At 37.4% G+C, this 18,778-nt stretch overlaps 1 long non-coding RNA gene across 3 annotated transcripts in view; it reads left to right on the top strand.

Annotated features, from left to right (window-relative positions):
* Positions 1-18,778, top strand: part of LOC143648024 (uncharacterized) — a 52,527-nt gene that overhangs the window by 26,259 nt on the left and 7,490 nt on the right. The window contains exons 3-4 of one of the 3 annotated variants that reach the window (XR_013158326.1): positions 4,949-5,003; positions 15,049-15,132. This is a non-coding gene — a long non-coding RNA (uncharacterized LOC143648024). Of the gene's footprint in view, positions 1-2,128; positions 2,187-4,948; positions 5,004-15,048; positions 15,133-18,778 lie in introns of those variants that run through there. The other 2 variants (XR_013158322.1, XR_013158324.1) reach the window with 2 other exon arrangements.

Here is an 18,778-nt window from a genome sequence, read left to right as displayed (position 1 = left end):
TTATCCTAGAACTTGAGAGAGCATCAGTCCCATCCTTCCAAGGACTTGAGCAGCAGCTCTGCGCTCTTCAAACACTGGGGTGATGGCTCAAACATTTCCAAGCCTTGGGGTGAACAACATGTTCTCAGTGCCATCATCTTTAAGCATCAGGGTAGCACCTAGACTCTCTGCTGTGTCCGGGGCACAGGCTCACTCCTTTCTGAAGAGTGGTGATGGCCATGCTTGCCCCAATCCCTGGGGAATGTGCTCCACCTTCCTTAAGGCTGAGGTTTGACACAGCAGCCTTCTCCCTGAACAATGGGGAAGCCAAGCTCAGCTCAATTCCCCAGGTATCTGAGTGTCCTGAGGTGACAAAACTTTTCCTGAACAATGGGGCAGAAGGCCTACCCTCTGCACACTTGGGGAAAACTCACACTTTCCATGTGCCTGGAGGGATCCACTCTCCTGGTCCAAGGTTTCTTAAGCTCCAGACCTTAGCTTCCATAGTTCTGCCTTTGAAGTTATTTTTCCTTCAATATGTACCTTTCCTGTCTCTATAAGCCCAGGCTGGCACTGGTTCTACTTATAAAGATCTTACAAAAACGATAGTACTTTCCACACATCCTTTCTGGATAACTCCATTTCCAATTCTGACTTGTCTTGAAATGGCTGGCTGATTCCATGTTTGGTTATATCATTATATGGGACATTATTCTCTGTGAGCTCATTTTTCAAAGGTTCAGAATTTTCCAGATTATCAATTTATGGTTTATTTGTACTCAAGAGTTCAGTTCTCAGTGTATTCCTTTATCCCTTTCCTGCTTCATTTTACTATAATTTGCAAGGAGAAGCTAAGCTATAACTTCCACATTTAATTTGGGTATCTCTTTAGCTATATATATTCTATCTCATGACTTTCATATTCTCCCTTCCATCCAACATCAGGACTCAATTTTTCCAAATTCCCTGTCACTTTAAAACAAAGGTCACCTTTCTTCCATTTAGCAATAAAACATTCATCATTTCTAGGGCCTCATAAGAAGTACCTTTAGCATCCATATTTCTACAAGCACTTGCTTCAAAGAAATCTAGGCCTTTTCTTTCAAGCTCTTCATGATTCTTCCAGAATCTTCCCCTTATCCATTTATAAAGCTGTTCCTGCATTTTTGTTGTTGTTGTTGTTGTTTTGTTTGTTTGTTTTGTATATGCATCTTGCAGCACTCTACTCTTCTGGTACTAAAATCAGAAGATTTTGGTATGCCGAAGCTGCCAGCATGCAATATATGAGAAATGGGTTGGCTTTTAACAATGGAAGTTTATTTGTTAAAAAATTTACAATACTAAGGCCATGAAAATAACCAAATTAAGATACCAAGAGGAAGACATCTTCTCTGGGGAAAAGTTGCTGGCATCTGGGGTTTCTCAGACACATGGGAAGGCACATAGCCAGTATCTCCTAGTCCTTTTTGTTTCTGAACTCTTTCCAAACATATCTGGGTGGGTTTCTATCCCTGATCCTCTGTCTTTTATCCTCATAAAGGACTCCAGTAAAAGACTAAGACCCAATTTGAATTGGGTGGGTCACATTTCAATTGAAATAGCCTAATTCAGTGGTCGCACCCACAATAATCTGCGCTCACAAGAATGATTAAAAAAACGTGGCCTTTTCTGGGTTACCTAACAGCTCCAAACTACTGCAGTGATACAGTAATCACCAAGAACATGTGGCTATTAAGTACTTGAAATGCAGCTCTTTCAAATTGAAATATGTTGTAAGTGGCACACACACACTGTATTTTGAAGACACTAAAGGAATGGATACCGAATAAGACATTTGTAACTTTTATATTTATTACATGTTAAAATATCTTGGGCACAATAGGTAAATTAAATCTAATATTAAATTAATTTGTTTCTTTTGCTTTTTTTAAAAAATGAAACTGTTAGAAAAGTTAAAGTTGCATATTTTAGTTCTGTTGGATAAGACTTCTCTGGAGGAATTACTGACAACACTATTTACATGAAAATATAGTCATGGATTGCATCCATGATTCTGTTGGTTTATGAGGATTTTAAGAAATATTGTGTCTTCCATTATATGTTAAATCAAATACTGTCTTTTCTCTAATGATATAAATTTATTCATCAGGAGTGCCTAGATCTGTGTTAAACTTTTGATGCTGCAGCCTGGACTCTTCAATATCGTCACTTGTAAGTAGTCTTTTGTGAAATAACACTCAACAGTTCTTTCTCTTGTAATTCTCTTTTGCCTCTGTGTCTTCTTTGTTCTTCAACCACTGGATTCAACATTTCTATCAATCATTTGTTAATCCTCTCAAACTGTTTTTTTGAATGATATCCGTGGCTGTGTTACCTGAAAGCATAGCTTTTAAAGTATAAAATACACCGTATCTAGCATATGTTTTAATATCACAAGGTGAATCTAGTAAATATTTATTATGTGTCAGTACATGATAATTGGGAAGTGTGCTTGTTTGAAAGGAAATATGCCCCCTAGAAAAGCCGTGTTTTAATCAAAATCCCATTTCATAAAGGTAGAATAATCCCTATTCAATACTGTATGTTTGGAACTGTAATCAGATCATCTCCCTGGATGATGTGATTTAGTCAAGAGTGGTTACGAAGCTGGATTAGGTGACGACATGTCTCCACCCATTTGGGCCAGTCTTGATTGGTTTATTGGAGTCCTATAAAAGAGAAAACATTTTGGAGAATGGGAGATTCAGAGAGAGCAGAGCAGAGCGACATAGCCACGAGAACCAGAGTCTACCAGCCAGCGACCTTTGGAGATGAAGAAGGAAAATGCCTCCCGGGGAGCTTCATGAAACAGGAAGCCAGAAGAAGAAGCTAACAGATGACACTGTGTTCGCCATGTGCCCTTCCAGATGAGAGAGGAACTCTGACCGTGTTCACTATGTGCCTTTTCAGATGAGAGAGAAACTGTGACTGTGTTTATCATGTGCCCTTCCACTTGAGAGACGAACCATGAACTTAGTCAGCCTTCTTGAACTAAGGTATCTTTCCCTGGATGCGTTAGATTGGGCATTTCTATAGACTTGTTTTAATTGAGACATTTTCTCAGCCTTAGAACTGTAGACAGGCAATTTATTGAATTCCCTTTTTGGATGCCATTCTGTTTCTGGTATTTTGCATTCCGGCAGCGAGCAAACTAGAACAGGAAGTAAAATACAATTAAAGAAAATGAACATCATTAATGCTTTAATAGTTTCCATTCAAGAACTATGTTTAAGTCAATGTTAAATTGGTTACTAATATATAAGGTCAATGTTGAATCTGTCACTAATGTATGAGCAATGTTAAAGCTGGACAGTACTAATATCCCAATTTCCCATCAGGATTCTATGAAATGGGATTTCAAATGACCTCAGTGTACCAACCACTTCCAAAAAATATGCAGAATCTGTTTGATGCACTTATATTCAAGTTCCAATTATCCTTGTATAAGAACAGTATCTTTAGTTTTAAATTTTCTGGCTTTCAAGTTAAGGCAAAGGTAACAAAGTTGTTAGTTTTTTTCCCAAATGAATTCTTCTAGAAATCCAGCCACAGGACAATATTTTTCTTTTAGGGAATTATGATATGCAAAGTAAGTGTGGTGGTAAGCCTTTACTAAGGTATATAATCATTGTCTATGATAAAATTATGCTTTCTGCTAATTCATGGCATTCTTTATTACTCAACTTATACTATTAATCACGTGCCCCAGAAATAGTCTTGACAAAATGCATTCAAATATGAACCCAGGCTATCATTATTCTTGCAGGTAGTGGCATTTTCTTTTATGTCTCCATTTAAAAAATAAACTCTTGGGAAATTCAGATAAAGGAAAAAGTCTTTTTATGATGACATTTTAGGTCATATAATCAGCCTTCAACACAGGCAAAAGAGTTGAAAAATATCAGAAATTTGAGTCAAAGGCTGTCTGTGTCTTGTGCTGGCTGTAGTAACCTATTGAATGATTTCTTTCTCTTTTTTCATGTTGACTTTTATTATTCCCCATATATATTTAATTCACTTTTTTCACTATTGCTCTTCTTGGCTCTTTCACATTCTTATTATTCTTTTTCTCCCTGTGAATTTTCAAAGATTTAATTTTCAATGAGTCAAAGTTACTTCATACTTCTCTCCATATCATGCATTTTTATTCCTAGAAGTTTTATTCCTAGACATTCTTATATAATTTCATGTAACTTGGCATTAGCAAATGTTGCTGCAGGGCTCTAAGACGAATGTTATTACTAGTAGTAGCTGAAAAAATGAGACCTAAAAATATTGCCAGAAACAACATAATAAAAAATTTCAGTTATATATTTACATGTGAGCGGGAGAGAGTAAAAGAGGGAGAGGAGAGCACAGAGCAACTGGGTTCCCGCTCAACTATTTTTCTACCAAGTGTGACATATACAGTTTTGTGAAGGGATAAGGTTATGTATAGATGTAGGGACCTTCACAAATGGGTGAATTTTCAAATTTGAAAAACATAGCAATAGTGGAGAAAATTGGTTTTTCATTCCTGGCAGACATTTATTTTTGGTCATAATGAATTTGGAAAACTATTTCAAATGGAGCAATGATTAAGTAAAAATACATAGAGAAATTTAACTTTAAACATACATCTTCCCACGATGGTATGTCTTCAATAGGATAATCAACTCCATAATAAGATCTGTGTATATTTTTCTCATGATCACCACGTCACACATCTTCTAGAACTGCAGTTGCATAAGTCTTGTATATTTCTCCATGATGTCCATATAGCAGTTCTCAACCAAATTTTCTATTATGTATGAAAAATAACATTGACTTTTTTTCCTATTCCAATTAGTTGTTGCCTTATTCTGTTGTTTTGTTATGTATAGTAATCTAAAATGTACAAAACAATTTTAAACATTCCCTTATAACTTTGATGGTTGACTTTCTGTTACAGATATGGGAGAAAAAAAGCTCCACTATACCATCAGTCCCTCAAACAGAAAACAGAAGTGAGTATGTATTGCTTCTGAAATTCAAATAGCAAGTATTTGGGAAAACTGTAGCTTTGTCCTAAGGAAAGTAGGTCAACTGCTTGAAAGAATATTATTAGCATCTGAGGATTTGACAACAGATTTTGATGCTTCCGTCAATGAAGAAAACTTAGTAACATGCAGTCTTTACTGGTAATTCTTACGTATTTTGTAGACCTTACCAATACGTATAGAAACCATTGTTAATGGATATATTTAATCAAAGATAGATTCCTTAATTGAAAAGTCCATTGGTTTATGCTTTCTCTGAATTTCAATTTCTTCAAGGACTTTTAGAATGTTTACTTTTTGTAGACAAGCGCCGTATTCTAATATGGAAGGTATTTGGGCCACTGGGCATGGCTCTTTTTTCATTTCACCTCAATTCAATGAGTTTTCCAGCAGCTACTCCAGTTAATTTTTCAAATCAATTACCATGAATGAAATAAGAAAGCACATCCAAATGTTATTTTTAGTAACAAAATGCCTTTTCTCCAGGTAAATTGAAATGCAATTCTGTTTTTAAGTTATGATGCATAATCAAGATATTCATTTAGAATTATGTAATAGATATATAGACAGACATTATATACTATATTTGCAAAATATATGTGGAACAAATAAGATATTTTCTATTTTCAATTTTAAGATATCCTCTGGATGTAAATTACAATAAATTTGAAGGTAAATAATCGAATCAACTAGTATATTTTACAAAGATCAGAATTTAGAAAAAATTGGTAGAAAAAATAGGATCTACTTTAGTTAACTAATATAAAGTAAGCTTGATATATCTTTTATTTTTTTTCAAATAAAGTTAATAATGATTTGGAGATGACTTTACATTCAGAAGATTCATAATAAACTACATAAAATCCACTTTGGTACCCTTTAAAATATGAGTTTAAGACATGTCCATATTTCCTCATTCTCTCAATCAGGATATATTAGATAGACAGTGTTCTCTAAGGAAACAAAACAAACAGGAGATACCTGTAAATACTATGAGATTTATAAAATCTCATACACTGTGATTTCACACAAATGTGGGGATGCGTGAGTAAAAATTCCATAGGGCGGGCTGCAAGCTATACTCCATGAAGGTCTTCAAAGAATTCCCCCAAAGAAACTGTCTGGCTAAAGTAGAGACAAAAATTCTCTCTTCTGACTACAACACTGTCACCTCCCCCTGAAAACCCTCCAACTGATTAGATAAAGCATCTCTTATTGCAGAAGACACTCCCTTTAGCCGACTGCAGATATAATCAGTCACAGATTCTAATTATATCAATGTAGTGATGATTTAAGTCCATAAAATGTCCTTGTGGAAAAACATAGGCCAGCTTCTTCACCAGTCAACTGGACAGCGTCACCTGGCCACGTTGGCACATGAACCTAACCATCACAGTCCATCCCTTGTTAACCTGGCAGCTATAAACATCACTTTAAACCATTCTTAATCTCTAAATAAAAAAAGCAACATAGTTTTCACCTAACAATCCTCAACTGTCCTGTGTACAACTGGAAACACACTAAATCTTTCCAGAATAGGGTGTAAGTCCTTACATAACAATCTCTTAAACTTGATAGACTATAACTTAAATAGAACATGACATGAACAATACATAACATGAACAATACAATTTATTTCACATGATAAAGGAATAAAATAGAGAGGAAAACAAAGGTATTTGCTTTATGAACAAATACAAACATACTCATGGAAGAACAAGGAAGAAATATTCATACCGTTACATTCCTCATTTTTGTATTTGGTCATGTGGTTGTAGTTCATATTTATCACTAACTTCTTCTTCCACTACCCATTCCATATTTCCTTAACTCTCAGAAAATACTTCAGCTAGCCATGGTTCTTTGCTGATGGGGAGACCCAAACCTTCGTTCCTGGTTTCTGGGCCATTGGTGGTCCTTTCCTGGTTGCATTGTTCTGGTTTTCCCCCACCTTTACTTTAATCACAGGGTACGGTGATACTAAGAGACATGCTAGGGAATCTCCTATATTCCATGAAAACTCTTCTTTACCTCTATTGTGTATTTGCAGTCCTATTTCCCCCTTGATAGTCAGGATCACCCCAGCCAGTACATTAATTCCTTTTATTTTCTGTTGACTTAGAGGTATGTGAAGCACAAAGTGGCAGCTTTACCTTTAGTTTAATGGAATCATTGTGTCTCCTGATGAGAGCATTCTGCCTTTTGGAACTAAGACCTGTAGACCAGCAGAGCTTAAGGCTGCAGGGACAAGAAACAAAAATTGTTTTAGTGAATCACTAGGGGTCATAGTGAGTGGTGCCACTCCCATTTCCTTTTCTTGTTCCTGGACCTGTGAATCCTGGTTATGGGAGAAAAAGCACCATAGTGTGGACACTGATTCAATGCATACATAGCCACCTGGAGAACATTGTTCCAGTCTTATAAGGTATTGCCACCTATTTGACACTATGATTAAGTCCTCAAAAAGCCATTCAACTATTTCTGTCAACCCACCTGCCCCTGAATGATGGAGAATATGGTAAGACCAGATAATTCCATGAACGTGTGCCCATTCCCACACTTCATTTCTCTATGAAGTGGGTTTCTTGATCAGATGTAATGCTATGTGAGATAGTATCATGGTGATAAGGAATTCTGTAAGTTCATTGGTGATAATTTCAGCAGATGCATTGCATGCAAGGAAGGCAAATTCATATCTGAAGTATGTATCTATTCCAGTTAAAACCAATCACTGCTTCTTCCATGATGGAAGTGGTCCAGTGTAATCCAGTGCCATCAGTTAGCAGGCCTATCACATTGGAGAATGATGCCATATCAGGGACCCAGTGAGGGTCTCTGCTGCTGGCAGATAGGTCATTCAGCAATGACTGTAGCCAGGTTGACCTTGGTGAGTGGAAGTTCATGTTGCTAAGCCCATGCATAACCTCCATCCCTACCACCATGACCACTTTGTTGATAAGCCCATTTGACAATTAAAGAAGGCTTGGAAAAAAGGATGACTGATATCCATAGAATGGGTCATCTTACCCACTTGATTATTATAATCTGCCTCTGCTGAAGTCACCTTCTGGTGAGAATTCAAGTGAGTCAGAAATATCTTCATGTTTTTTGCCCACACAGAAAGAACTATCCAAATACCTCTTACCCAGATCTTCATTACCAATTGTCTGAACATGCTCCTTCCAAATCCTTGACCATCCAGCCAAACTTTAGCAACAGCCAATGAGTCAGTGTGCAAACGCACCTCTGGCCAGTTCTCCTTACAAACAAAGTGATCACCAGGGTGAACTGCTCGAAGTTGCATCCACTGGGAGGACTTCCTCTCACCACAATAATTCAGGAACATCCCAAAAAGGGGCTACAGTGCTATAACTCTTCACTTTTGGGAGGTACTTTCATATCATGCAGAACCATCTGTAAGCCAGCCCAACTTTTCTCTTCTTCAGTCAACTGATTGTAAGGAACTCCCCAAGAGGCAGTAGCTCTGCACTGGGAAAGAGAAGGTAATGTGGCAGGAGTGGGAACCTTGGCCATTTGGCCCACTTCCTCTTGTAACTTACTTGAACCTTCAGGACCCACCTGAATCTTATCGTGTATATTCCATTACCATTTTATAAAGTGCATGTCCAACTTTGTGGTTTGGCAGGTCAGACAATATCCAGATCCCGAAAGACAACTCAGTTATCATGGTAACTTGGTGGCCCAGGGTTAAGCATTCAGTCTCTATTAAGGTCCAGCAGCAGCCCAAAAGCAAATTTTCAGAAGAAGTAGTTATCTGCAGAGCATGGCAATGCTTTACTTCAAAATCCTAAAGGCCTGCACTGTGATTCTCCTACAGGCTTCTGCCAAAGTCTCCAGATGGCATATCCGTTTTCCACTGATAATTCCAGTACCATTGAATCTGCTGGAGCATATGGCTTAAGTGGCAGAGCAGCTTCCACAGCAGTCTAGACTTGTCACAGGACCTCCTCTTGGCCTGGTTCTCATTCTAAACATGTGACTTTTCTGGTCACTCAGTAAATGGGACAGAGGAGCACATTCAAATGATGAATATGTCATCTCCCCAATACAAAGAGTCCAACCAGGCATTGTGTCTCTCTTTTTGGTTGTAAGAGGGGCCAGATATAATAGCTTATTCTTCACTTTAGATGTTATATTTCACATGCCCCACACCACTAGACACCAGAAATTTCACTGAGGTGGAAGACCCCTGTATTTTCTTGGACTTATCTCTCATCCTCTGACATGCAAATGCCTTACCAATAGATCTAAAATAGCTGCTATTCTTTCTCACTATGTCCAGTCAACATGGTATCATCCATATAATGAAACAGTGTGATGTCTTGTGGGAAGGAGAGGTGATCAAGATCTCTGCACACAAGATTATAACATTAAGTTGGAGAGTTGATATACCCCTGAGGTAGAACAGTGAAGGTATATTGCTGGCCTTGTCAGCTGAAAGTAAACAGTTTCTGGTGCTCCTTACTAACAGCTATTGATAAAAAAGCATTTGCCAGGTTAATAGTTGCGTAACAGGTACAGGGGATGTGTTGATTTCCTCAAGCAATGATACCATACTTGGAATAGCAGCTGTAGTTGAACTCATTATCTGGTTAAGTTTACAATAGTTCACTGTCATCCTCTAAGACCCATCTGTTTTCTGTACAGGCCAAATAAAGTTGAATGGGGGATGTGGTAGGAATCAACACCCTTGCATCCTTCAAGTCTTTAAGAGTGGCACTAATCTCTGCAATCCCTCCAGGAATCCAGTATTGCTTCTCATATACTCTCTTGCCAGATAGGAGAAGTTCTGGTGGCTTCAACTTGGCTTTTCCTACCATGATAGCCCTCACCCCATGAGTCAGGGACCAATGTGAGGATTCTGTAAGTCTCTGAGTATGTTTATTCCAATTATACATTCCAGAACTAGGACAATAAGCACAGCATGTATCTAGGGACACTTTGGACCCACTGTGAGATGGACCTGAGCTAAAACTCTATCAATCACCTGATTTCCATAAGCCCCTACTTTGGCTGGTGAACCAGAGTGACATTGTAGGTCTCCTGGAATTAATGTCACTTCAGTGTCTAATAATCCCCAAAGGAGCTGAACATATCCATTACCCCAAAACACAGTTACCCTGGTAAAAAGCCATAGGTCTCTAGGGGAAAGCTGGGAGGAAGTTTGACAGTTTAAATTTTTTCCAGTGTAACAGGGTCCTTCCCCAAGAGTACCTTGCTTTCCCCTTATTCAAAGGGCTCTGGGTCTATGAACTGTCTGGTGTCTGGGAACTGATTAATGGGCCATGACTCTGACTTTGTCATTCAAGTTAGACTTCTGTTCACTTGACCTAAAACTCTTTGCTTATACAGATCAAACAAGAATTTAGTAGACTGCCCATCTATTTTACATCTAGGTACTTCTTGATCTACTAGCCAATGACATAAGTCTCTGTGAATCAGATTATTTTGACTGTTGCTTTGAGTGTTTTGTCCATCATGGTAGCCACACCTATCTTATCTTCCACGATTAAGGGCTGCCACATGGTTTCTGCCAACTCGGGATCTGACTGTCCCATGGTGTTTAAAGATTCCAGCTCTGTAACAGCACTTCCTACCATGATTTCTTACCTACAGAGAAGAGCAACTACAGAGATCTTCAGGGATGAAGGAGCTAGTCTTACAACTTTACTCCTCTCAGTCCTGATAAGGTGTGTCTTCAAGACATTCTTAGGGTGGGTGAGCAGGTCTTGCATAATAACCTCAGTCTAACATTCCAATCTCTGTAAGCCTTTGGATCCCCTCATCTACACTATTTCAGGGCAGTTCTGGTATTTCAACCTTAGGTAATGTCAACCACCTTTTGATCCATGTTTCAGCCAGCTCTCCATGTTCCTTCTAAGCTTTTAAGCTACAATGCTGAATCCAGAATCTCAAACTACAATATTGAATCCTGAATCTCTGTTTAGTGGGCTCATATCAATGAATTCAGCCTGATCCAGTTTTTTATTTATTCTACCACCATTCAACACCCTCTATATCCATTCCAACATATATTCCCCTGATTTCTGTCTATATAAATTGGAAAACTCATGCATTCTTTTGGATTATAGCATACCTCCTCATGGATCACACTTTGTACCTCACCTTTCAGGGCCTATTGGGACTTCAGTCTAGATACAGGTATTGAAGAAAAGTAAAGTAGTAGAAGTGGGTCATGAAAAGAACTAGAAGTGTCTTTCAAACTGATTACCTCAGGGCATTCCATTGAAGTTTCATCTGGTAATGCAGCAATAACCTTTGCAGACAGAGTGTTGAGGACAATTTTCTCAGGTGAGGTGGTTACAGCTTTAGCAGGCATTGAAGGGGTCATCTCTACAGGTGAACGTTGGATGGCAGACTCCTCAGAAGAGTCTGGAGGTCAGGAAGCTACTTAAGGCAGGCTGGAGGATGGGTAACTGTCTCCTCAGGGAAGGCTGGATAATGGGTGGCTGTTTCCTTTAAGCAGAAGATTATAGGTTGTTCTAGTTTGCTAGCTGCTGGAATGGAATATACTAGAAACAGAATGGCTTTTAAAAAGGGAAGTTTATTAAGTTGCAAGTTTACAGTTCTAAAGTCATGAAAATTTTCCAATTAAAGCTAGTCTGTAAAAATTGTCCAAATAAAGGTACCAACAAGAAATTACTGCCACTCAAGGAAAGCTGATGAAGTTCAGGCTTTCTCTCTCAACTGGAAAGGCATATGGTGAAAATGACGACATCTGCTAGCTTTTTCTCCAGGCTTCTTGTTTCATGAAGCTCCCTGAAGGGCATTTTCTTTCTTCATCTCCAAATGTCTCTGGCTGCTTGGGCTCTTGTAGGGTTTTATGGCTCTCTTGCTGTGCTCTCCAAAATGTTTCCTCTTTTAAAAGATACTTAAGAGTGCATAATCCTTTCAAACCAGCATACAGTTTTATCCAATGCCCCTACTGCCATCATTATCAACCAATCTCAATTTTTTAGGATCTCATTCCTTTCCAATTGATGCCCTCATTTTAATGGCAGATCCCTTGCATGACTGCAAATTTAGTTTATGTTTTAAATCTGCTACTTGCACAATGAGATTCTGAGTCTGGTTTTCAGAGATCTCAATTCTGTGGTCACATAATTTAGATTTTCTTTCAGGGCATACATACAAACTTTTACACCTTTCATGCAGTGCTTAAGCTGCAAACTTGAAGCCTTCAGCTTATCCCTTCCTTTTATACCTGTATCAAGCATATCTAAGAACAATCAGCCAACATCATTATATCTTTTAACTCCATAAAACTTTATTATGGTATCAAAACACTGTCACCCAGTGCCTTCTTCATATAAGCATACGAATGGCAGAATCAAATAGTGATATTTTGCATGTCTCTATTGCCAACTCACACCATGGACTGTCAGTGCCATCTTGATTATTGGAAATAGAGATATTAGTGTCTTTGAATCTAATCAGATTAGAAAACCAATTGCAAAGGCCATTTTTCAGATTCTGCTTCTCAAGAACCACTCCTAGTCCTAAAGCTGTATTAGTCAGGGTCCTCAATGAATTCCCCAGAAAAGGTTGTTGGCTGAAGTAGAGACAAAAGTTCTGTCTTCTGACTGCTGAAGTTATCACATCCCTCTTAAAAGTCTTCAGCTGATTCAGTTAAATATCTCTTATGGAACACACATCCTTTAGTCAAGTGCAGATGTAATCATCAATTGATGCAATCAACATGCTGATAATTTAAGTCCACAAATGACCTCACAGCAACAGATAAACCAGTGCTTGCTTGACCAGAAATGACATACCATCACCTAGCCAAGTTCACACATGAACCTAACCATCATACTGTGGTAAATTAAAAATCTGTTTATCTATCAAAGATTGAATTAGGAGAAAATAACTGAGATGAGTGATTGCCTGCTTACTAGAGAAATAACTTTATAAGAATTCTTATGAAAAATTCTCTTAGTTCTTTATAGTTGTTCAAGGAAAATGTTTAAATCTTCAGATAGTTGAAAAATTAAGCCAAAGCATTGTTTTGTGAAGAAAATGAGTAAAATATGGATTGACTCTTGAATATTACCTCCAGGGGTAGAGAACTTTATTTTTCTTTCATGGTATATTCCAAATGCTTAGGTCAGTGAATACTAGCATATCACCAATCATTAATCAATGCTTGCTGAATCAAATTAATACAAAGTGAATCTGAGTTATGAGAAGTCATGAAAAAAGGCCTTTCTTTCCTTGCAAAACTAGTTTTATTCTCAGTATAATCTCACAAAGTTGTTCTTTTTTCCCCTTTCCTGAAGAGAATCTCAGGATTATTTGTTAATTTGTTTCAACCAATAATATTAAAAGAATAAAAAACATGGCAGGATACAGCACTGTCTAGCACAATGTTAGCATGCTGTTTTGAATGAAAATCAGGATGCTATTTGCTAGGAGAGAGGAAACTCTCAAATCAAAGTTAATTGGAGTTTGGCTTGTTCATTGGGTTTGGACAAATGGAGATGATTTTAATGCAAATATTTAAACTTCGGCCTTAGCTTACTTTAGTTTCCTTTTCTTAGAATATGTGGTTTGCTAAAGTACAATTAACATATATTCTCTTATAAAAATCTTTTATAAAAAATTAGGCTAAAAGTTTTATTCAATTTAAGATTAAGCATTACCAGGGAAGGCAGTAGTTGGGGTGGAAGGACAATTACTTCAGATCCTCTGGGAAGTAATTAGGGAGGGATAAATAAATGGGATCTTAGAATCTGTAACTAATTATTTTCTAATAAACTTCCATTCATTTAGCATACTGAAATGATTAAACTTAAAAAATTGTTTTATTGAAAATCTCTGTTGCTAACCTTGAAAAAAATTGATCCTATAATTTTTCAATTTGTTTTCTTGAACATAAAGCTTATGGTTTTTATTATACTTAAGTAAGTATGCTTACTTGGTTAAATGTCCTTCTTTTTTTTACTAATATACTTCTCTCATCTACCACCCAGCCAGCCCATTCATCCGTTTTGGTTTGCTCATGCTGCCAGAATGCAATATACCAGAAATGGATTGGCTTTTATAAAGGGGAGGTATTAGGTTACAAATTTACAGTTCTAAGGCCATGAAAATGTTCAAATTAAGGCATCAACCAAAGGATATCTTCACTAAAGAAAGACTGATCATGTTTGGGGTTTCTCTGTCACATGGAAAGTAACATGGAAACATCTGCTGGCCCTTCTCTGCTGGGTTGATTTCAAAATGGCTCTCTGGGCTTCTATGGGTCTTTCTTTAGCATCTCTGTCTCTAAGCTTTTCCTGTTCTGTCTCTAAGCTTTTTAATATTCGTGTCAACTCTCAAAGTATCTGTGCTTTCTCCAAAAAAAAAAAAAAAAAAAAATCCTGTTATAGTACTCCAGTAGGTAGATTAAGATCCATCATGAGTGGGCAGGTTCACATCTCCATGGAAGCAATCAAATCAAAAGATCTGCTCCCACAAGATTGGATTAGTGAACATGGCTTTTCTGGGGTACATAGTTTCAAACCAGCACACCATCCATCCATGACTCATTCATTCATACAGTTGTTTAGAAAACTACTATTTATTGAATGCTTAATTTATGTTATATGTACTGTTGTATATTAACTACTTGAGATAATACGTCTTATCCTTGTACATCTTCCTAAACAAGGTCTGCTTTACTTTCAGGAAAACTTGATTGATCACCATTTAAATCAATATAAAAATCTTTGATTACTATAATTGCTAATGGCAAGTCTTAGATTGGTTCAGGGCACATTTTGCATAATAGTAAGTACATGGCTGGCTTGGCCACCAGGATCCTTAAGTTACTATGAATGTGATTCATTACAGCTGTGAGAATCTGTTAAACAATTTATCCATCTTTTCCCATTTACTAGAGGCTGTTTTGATTTTTTATTTATTTGTTTTAAATTATATTTAGGGGATCTTTTCTAGTTTCCAAGTTGTTTCTCCCCTTGACTCACAGATTCTATAAAAGGAGGAGCTTATCTTTGGCCACCCAATCCCTTTTCCAGACGCAATCTTTTCTGCAGAAGTTCAACTTTATATGTGAGTCATCTTTTCCATTTTGTCAAAATTGTCCTTAGACCTTCAGAATACTTTTGTACTTTCTTGAGTGATCTCTTCATCTATGTGCTTGTTTGTCACAAAAGGGTTATGATGTGATTAACAAAATTCTCAGAGAGGCACAGATTGGATGTATTTTTTTGGTATTGGAGAATATGTAAAACCAATTTTAAATACTTATGCAAAGTCAGTGTGTTAGTCAAGTTCTCTAGAGAAACAGAACCAATAGGGAGTAATCTGTAAATATGAGATTTATAAATGTGTCTAATGTAAACGTGGGAATGGAAGATGACAAAATCCACAGGGCAAGATTTTGTGAGGCTGGCAGCTCCAATGTAGGGTCTGGACAAACTCCATAGTAGAGGCTCACTGGTTGAAGAAATAGGGAAAGAGTCTCTCTTCCCCCTTAAAAGCCTTCAATTGGTTGAATTATCTTATTGTGGGAGGCACAACTTAGTTGATCACAAACGTAATTAGCCACGGTGCAATCAACTACCTGATGATTTAATCGATCAGCCACAAAATATCCTTGCAGCAAAAGACAGGCCAGTGCTTGCCTGACCAGACAACTGGGCATAATCTTTGGCCAAACTGACATTAGAACATAACCATGACAGTTGGTGAGATCACAGTATAATTCACAGCATAGTATACCCCAATTCCTAAGACTCACTCAGCAAGTAAAATTCTTAATGAACCCATCTCCCTAGAAAGAAAATTCTAAGGGAGTTAGAAATAGTACTCTGTCATTATGATTGGAGCTTATGTCTCTCATTTCCCATCTCACTGTCTAAATATTGTGGAAACTCCAGTCATGAGTTAAACTGTTAACCAAGTGCAGAATATTGTCCACAGTTCTGTTCTGTATGCATCTGATGGATTTCTATGCCAGATCTCTAGCCTCTCCCCTTCAGGATCCAAAATTCTCAAAACTGCCTGTTTTGTATTTTCTAACTTATGGCTCTGTGAATATATGACATATTGGTAAATCAAAAGTTATTCTCTTTCAGTCCAAATGTGCTCCTTCTCCTGATTTACATTGAAGATGAATCCCTCAATTTCCAGCCTCAAAGTTGTGTTAGCTTTTATTCTTGCAACACCCACTTTTTGTCTACTGACAGTATAGGTAAAAAGATAAAGTTCCGTTTTATTCAGTTGACCACTTTTTTTCTATTCCCACTGGTGCAAGGGTAACACCAGGTTCTCATTTTCTTGATTTTGAATGATATTACGATGCTGAGTAAATGCATCCATTCTGGAGGTAAATACTTCAGGTTTGAACCCATGGTAGTCTCTTAACTAGATTTGTGGCCTTAGTCTAATCCCTTAACCTCTCTATACCATGTCTAAACTTTCAAAATAGTAATGAATGTACAATATTCATGTGGCAGACTGCATCATTCCCCCCAAAAGACAGTTACAAGTCTTAACTCATGGTTTAGTGGATACAAATCCATTTGTAAATAAAATCTTTGAAAATGTTAATAGGCGAAAATGTGCCTTAATGCAACATGACTGGAGCCCTTATAAGCTGAGGAGATTTGGACACAGCAGGAGTAGAAGAAGATGGCCATGTGATGTAGGTAAAGACTGAGTTCTGAATTGCTGACAAGCCACCATCAGAACACTGTAGAATTTGGAGAAAGCACAATCATGCTAGTTTCTTGATTTTGGAATTTCAGTGTCCAAAACTGTGAGGCACTATATTCCTGAGGTTTAAGCCAAACAATTTGTGGACAGTAATCATAACTGTGTCATGTTTGTTGAGAGGATTAAACATGTTAATATGTATAAATCGTTTAAACCAGTAACGTAATGAAACAAAAAACTGTTATTGTAGTGACAGCTAACAGATTTCCTTGACTTTAGTCTTTTGTCTATTGTTTGCTTTGAATCCAACACATTTTCCCAACTCATATTCCTGGAAGCACAATTTTTCTTTTAAAAGCTTCTCACTATTTCCATGGTGGCTACTGAAATGAATAAAAATTTCTTATTCTGAGTTTGCAACAATTAGATGGGTTCATATGTAACTCTTCTGAGTTATAATACACATGTCCAATGCATGAATATAAGTATTTGTTTAATTTAATTTATGAGTGTTGTGGTTTGAAGTTGTATGTACCCCAGAAGAATATGTTCAATATTTAAAAGAACAAGGAGGCCAAGGAATGCCACTTATAACAGGCCATGTGTGACAATCTAAGGACCAAGGATCACCAACAGCCAGCCCAAGAATGCCACAGTCTTTGGGAAGAAAATATTGCCTTGGTGAAACCTTGATTTAGACTTTTATCCATTGTTTATGCCAAAGTATTTCATGGTGTTTGCTTGAGCAGCCTAGGAGCAAAAACAATAATATTGGTGTAGGTTTCTCTAAATATTTTTTGGAATAAGATGTTCCCAAAATGAATTAAAACAGATATATGCATTTACACTGCACTTTATAATGATCAAAAATGCATTTCTGAATGTAAATTGAAAAAAGTTTAGAATAAGACAGTAATTATTGAAGAATCCAATAAGCATTTACCAATGAATAGAGAAAGTTTATGCAGCTGTTTGTATTTTTCATTATGATTTCATATATTGAAAGTAATTAACTTTGTAGAGTTACATGATAATTCTGCTAACAAATCAGAGTTTGAAAGACAGCAAACTAATCTCTTTAGTATCTAGAATGGTACCTTCTCTGCCCTCATTATGGGAAAGAGGAGCATCTTTGGTAGATTTTTTGCATCTCTATGAATGGTATTGCAGTGGCTAAATTGTGTACTTCCAAAAGATGTGTTCAAGTTCCAACTCCCAATATTTTTTAATGTGACCCTTGTATTAGTTAGGGTTCTCTAGATAAACAGAATCAACAGGGAACACTTGCAAATATAAAATTTATGAAAGTGTCTCACGTGACCGTAGGAACGCAGTGTCTAAAATCCACAGGGCAGTCTCCAAAGCCGATGACTCCAATGGATGGCCTGGATGAACTCCACAGGAGAGGCTCACCAGCCAAAGCAGGAATGCAACCTGTCTCCTCTGAGTCCTCCTTAAAAGGCTTCCCATGATTGCATTTAGCATCACTAATTGCAGAAGACACTCCCCTTTGGCTGATTGCAAATGGAATCAGCTGTGGATGTAGCTAACGTGATCATGACCTAATCCTATGAAATGTCCTCATTGCAACAGACAGGCCAGCGCTTGCCCAATCAGATGAACAGGTACCACAACTTAGCCAAGTTGACACCTGTCCCTAACCATGATAGTCCACCCCTTGTCAACTTGGCACCTATATATATATCACCTTAGACCATACTTAATTTCCAAATGAAAACAAATAAGCACAAATTTTTTCTTTTACCTGACAATACTCAACTGTCCTGCATATAACTGGAAACACATTAAATCTCTCCAGAATAGGGTGCAAATCCTTGGGCAACATTCATTCTTAAACTTGATATCTTACAACTTAAATAGTATAACACAAACAAAACAGCATTACAGTTCTCGTTTCTGTAACGGATCACGTGGTTGAAGTTCATATTTATCACTACCTTCTTCCACTACCCATTCCATGTTCCCTTTCCCCTCAGCAATCACTTCAGCTGGCCGTGGTCCTTTGCCTGGTGCGGTGA

This window comes from Tamandua tetradactyla, chromosome 10 (assembly GCF_023851605.1).
Source record: "Tamandua tetradactyla isolate mTamTet1 chromosome 10, mTamTet1.pri, whole genome shotgun sequence".
In the NCBI taxonomy this organism is placed as follows: Eukaryota; Metazoa; Chordata; class Mammalia; order Pilosa; family Myrmecophagidae; genus Tamandua; species Tamandua tetradactyla.
This window is presented reverse-complemented; position numbering and strand designations above follow the sequence as displayed.